The sequence below is a fragment of the Calliopsis andreniformis genome, chromosome 7 (genome assembly GCF_051401765.1).
Source record: "Calliopsis andreniformis isolate RMS-2024a chromosome 7, iyCalAndr_principal, whole genome shotgun sequence".
NCBI lineage: Eukaryota > Metazoa > Arthropoda > Insecta > Hymenoptera > Andrenidae > Calliopsis > Calliopsis andreniformis.
The window spans coordinates 3112261-3117710 of record NC_135068.1 but is presented as its reverse complement, the minus strand read 5'-3'; the positions used below and the strand labels follow the sequence as shown (position 1 = coordinate 3117710).

General features: G+C 35.8%; 1 pseudogene; it reads left to right on the top strand.

Moving 5' to 3' along the window:
• Positions 1 to 2977: 2977 nt before the first annotated feature.
• LOC143181375 (facilitated trehalose transporter Tret1 pseudogene) lies at positions 2978 to 4396 on the top strand (annotated as a pseudogene).
• The last annotated feature ends 1054 nt before the right edge of the window (positions 4397 to 5450 follow it).

Here is a 5450-nt window from a genome sequence, read left to right as displayed (position 1 = left end):
TCAGGCTCGACGTCAAGTGGGCACGTCGGAGCCTGGGACACAGAGAGAAAGAGAGAGAAACTGTCAAACATTGGACAAAGTTAAAATATGATAAGCGAGCGCCGCGTAGCGGTTAATTAGCGTATTCCGCGCATTCGCGGAAACAAGCGCGAGTCTCGCTGTCAGTCTTGTGCCAGTCCTTCGACAGGTAGCAATAAATCAGCAGCATTGTAGCTATTTCCAGCCTACTTCGATAAGAGCAATTTGGTTTCTCCAAAACGCTTCGAAGTCCTCGAAGGGCTAGAATTCTAGCTGTCTGATCAATTTCTCTTGCAGCCTGATCTATTCGTCTGTTCGGCTATCACGTATTATACGTGCGACAGACGGATCAGCTTGCAGAAAAGAGGTTTCTTGGCGAATTAATGCACTCTTGGAATCGGTGATTCTCACGATTCTTTTAGTTTGCTAATCGTCAGAAGAGCATCGAAACCACTGCTTAGGTGCATTGGTTGACGGGTACATACGGGCAGAGTTAATGTAAATACTTATCATCTCGACGTTACTCGCGCTCTACCAACCGTTTAGTAGCAACCCCCGTGTAACGAATAGGTGCACACGGTGAAGTAAATGGCGTCGTAGAGCCTCTGGCCGTCACCAGCCTCCAAGCCTAGCACCAGCTAGGGACAGTGCATCTCCCAGCTCGCGAGCTGCTCACGCAGTGATTCGCACGAAGCAAGCATTTCTATAAGGTGCATAAGACGTTGAGAAGAGGTATCCTCCTCTCTATGCATTCGCCTGTCAACGATTCCTTTAATTGTGAAGGAAAGTCGATTATACAGTCCACTGCACTACCTTCGCGTTACAGGCAAGATATTGCTATCCCTTCCACATAGGCTTGTTGTCAAAGCCTGGAGTCGGGAGTCTTTGGTACAGCTTGATTTACACTCTCGCTTATCGGCGCGGCCCCGCCTGTCTCTTCTGTTTTCAGACGCCAGCGTCGTTGACAGGCGTCGCCGACCAGAGGGCCCCACAGTCCCCTGGCACAACACGCCCGGACCGACATCAGGAGGCCCCCGCCCCAGAAGCTATTAGATTTAAATAAACGTCGTACATAAGCCCTTTTCAGGGCCGACTTAAACTTAATTGATTGTACCAGTTTTTTTTAAAACCCTCACTCTCTCACGTTTCCCGGAACCTTGTTAGATCCCTTATTCTAAGCGATTCTAACACCGACATTATGGTTCCTTTGAAACATTTCCTCTACTAAACGATGTGAATCGATTACGCAATAAAAAAATTAACATTAATCTTCAATGTTATAAACAATTTTACAGACAGGTTGTTTTACAAATGTCCACCGATCCAGGGATGTAGATTCACGCTCTTCAGCCGTGATCATTAATATTTTTACTCCCTGTATATTTAGTACTGCAATGCTAGGTTCATTTGGTAGATCTAATCGTAAATTCATCTGCTTATTCTTTGTAATAATAAAAACTATAATATTATTAGAGATATATTTTCTGCTAACTATTCTTAGTAAAAATAATATCAATATATTTCTCCCAAAAAGAATTACTATAGGCATAATTTTAATAAATAACTTAGTGATAATATTTTACCAAGTTTATACATATCGTGATGATTAAAGAACGATTGCAGACTGATCAAATGAAGATTTTAAACTGGTAACACTGATATTTCAGGAATCCATCAACCAATTTACCTGTACTCTGTACTGTGTACAGTACGCTGTACATTACAGTACTCTGTAATCTATTCCACAGATACTCAAAACATATTAGCCTATCATTCCTGCCATATTGAAGTCAGTACTACAAATAACTTTTACACCGCTTGAAAGTTGCAAAACTGATACTAAATTACAAATATGTCACTTTACATGGCCTCCAGTTTGTCAAATACTTTTAGGTGTTACTTATTCGGGTAGAAACGATAATCAAATTTGTTACAATTAAAGTAAGCTTTAACTCTTTTGTTTCATACCAGAAACACGAAATACATGAATGTTAATAATTTTGAAAATATCGTCAGCAGCACATGAAACTTTATTTAAACACTCTGAATATTAATAAACATGTGTGTAAACCGCCAATGCTATAGTATTACCTGTTTCTTCCTAACGAATGTATAAAGATGGCCTTAAAATACTACCTTAATAGTTGCAATAGACGCTTAACATATAAACAAAATTAAAATATAACAATCTTAAGACGCTACACACGGTCATTCTGTACTGATATCAAATACAATAACCAGGCTGATTAAATCAAATTTAATCCCTATTCAGTTGTGTAACTGATAAAAAACGAGTGTTTCAAGGTAGTGATAGCGGTTAAGAATCCGAAAGCATTATATCTCTTAAAGTACAACGGAACTTTAAACGCATAACAGTTTCTCTCCACAGCCAAGATATTTGAGTAATTTTGGAATGTTTATTTAATTATCAAGGTATGTATACAAATAGTAAAAACTAACTAAGATATTCATTAGTATTACCCGTATTTCAATTCTTTTTTAGAGAAACATTTTGACATTACTTTTAATAAGAACAGTTAGTAGTCAATATATCTATAAATATAATGTCCAAAATGTCTACAAATGAAATTAGTTAAAACAAAGTTAGTGTGTATAATTCTTTTAAACTTCAACAAAACTAAATTTATTACTTAATTCTTAATATACACACGTAGTATAGAAATGTTGTCTTGAATTTGCTTTTTTCTATGAAACTTTGACAATTAAGGTTGTTCCAGATAAGATTGTTACTATAATATCTACTTTTTAATGGTTACTATTTCTTATGTTCTGATATTCGAATGCATACGTAAACTAATACAATAAAAGACTTATCAGTCATTCGTAGATAGAGCAACACAAATAAGGCCCCAGATTCATCCTGTTTATTACCATTTCACCAATTTACGATATTACTTACTTCATTTAAATATTCCTAGATTTCAATCATTTCGACAAGATGCGCGAAAAAGGCACTGCAAATTCGAAAGAAACTTTGGTTTCAAATACTGAGGATCAGTTTCTACCAGCTAAGAGAGTTCCTCAATATTTGGCAAGCTTGGCTGCAACTATTGGATCACTAGGAACTGGCTTTACATTAGGATGGTCTTCTTCTGCTGGCTCTGATGGAAAATATTTGGTATCGCAATATGGCATACCCATAACTCCGGATGAATTTTCATGGATTGGATCACTTTGCAACATTGGTTCAGCGGTATCATATATTCCTATTGGATTTCTGGCTGATTTTATAGGAAGAAAAACTACAATGCTCTCCATGGTGGTACCCTTTGTTCTAGGTTGGCTACTGATTATTTTTGCCTGTTCTGTACCTATGTTTTATATTGGAAGATTGATCAGTGGTATTGGTAGTGGATGTTTCTGCGTAGTTGTGCCACTGTATACAGCAGAAATATCTCAAAAAGAAATTCGAGGCGCTCTTGGATCATACTTCCAATTACTTCTTTGCGTAGGCATTTTATTATCATACGTCTTCGGAACATTTGTGTCTATGAAAGAATTATCTATCATATCTGCTGTTGTACCAATTATCTTTTTTGTTGTTTTTGTATTCATGCCAGAAAGCCCAGTTTATTATTTAAAAAGAGGAAATGACGCTGCAGCCAGAAGAAGTTTAATCAAGTTACGAGGTGCTCGTTACGATGTAGACAGTGAATTGCGAAGCATAAAAGAAGGACTGGAAGAGTCAAGTCAGAAAAGTATTTCATTTTTAACCACGTTCAAGAACAAAGCAACTGTAAAAGCTTATGTAATTACTGATGGCCTTATGATACTTGCACAATTAAATGGTGTAAACAGTGTTATATTTTATGCTAGCGATATTTTCGAAAGAGCTGGTAGCTCTCTGAATTCTAGTTACTGCAGTATTATTGTAGCTGTAATACTAGTAATAGCTGTTTTTATAAGTACATTAGTTGTAGATCGTTTAGGTAGAAGAATATTGTTGTTACTGTCTATAATATTTCTGTTCTTGGGAACTTTCGTTCTTGGAGTTTACTTCTATCTTTTAGAAACTGGAATAGATGTCAGCAAAATTACATGGTTACCTTTACTAACATTGTGCGTATTTGTATGCTTATTTAATTTCGGTATGGGTCCCGTTCCATGGATGATGCTGGGTGAAATGTTTGCTCCAGAGGTAAAGGGAGTGGCTGCAAGTATTGCTTGTGTTTTAAACGCGGTATCGTCATTTATTGTTACTAAATTTTATACCGATTTAAAAGAAGCGATAAATGTTAGTGGCACTTTCTGGATTTATTCTGGAATTTGTTTTATTGGCATCTTGTTTGTGTACTTTGTAGTACCCGAAACGAAAGGTAAATCTCTGGAGCAAATTCAAAGAGAATTGGACTCATAAATTACATCAATTGTATTATGAAATTCTGTATGAGACTGATTGTAGATGTAAAAACATTGTAAGTTTTATGTTATAACTACCTGTCTAAATAAATATGTTCACATAATTATATTGTGCAATGCACAGCCGATCAGGGTCCTCAGACCCACTTGAAAGAGTCGTAACAGTGGTGAAATGGGGTCCAAATTGACAATCACCCACGCACGGAGAGACGCGCATCCATTTTGTACTTTTTAATCCAAAGTTGTTGATTATTTTTACATATTACTTGTATTTGTACTTATTGTTTAGTACTATTAATACAACTGCATGATATTCATTGCCAATAAGCAGCAATAATTATAACCACATTGAATAATTGCAATGCAATATATGAACATATCAGTTAATTATATGTTTTTCAATTTCAAATTATTATGTTGCTCAAAAAAAGGTGATAGTTATATATATCACCCTACAGAGAAATAATAAGAAATGTACAAAATGTAAAAATTCCTACCAATTGGAAGCAATGCAATTGCAGTCTTTTAACCCTCATACGCTCCTCGGGTGAAAATTCACCCATTTTCTGTTTTTAAGTGCTGTATAATTTTTTATTTCTTTGTAAATGTGTTATAACTTCATGTATTTGTCTAAAATATGAATATATATATAAAATCAAAGTCGTTGACAATTTCTTTGCGATAGTAACGTCATAAAAAAAGGTAACGGAAGGGTACCTCGGGTGATGCCTCACCCGAATACTCTTCAACTGTGAAATATGTAATCATATGTATATTGTAACAATTTAACAATATGCACTGTTTACATGAGCGATACTGTGGCTGTAAGTGCTTCTTGAAATCTGCGTTTCAGAGAGTGAGAGAGAGTTTGTCTCTGTTTACATGACGATGCGGGGCATGAAGCTATGTATGAAATAACTGCAAAACGTAACAAATAAATTCATAAATGTAACTAACTATCCATGAAATATAACATAATATAACATAAAAGATTCCTAATAACATTAATTAAAATGTAGAGCGAAAATGGGTGAAATATCACCCTAGGAACT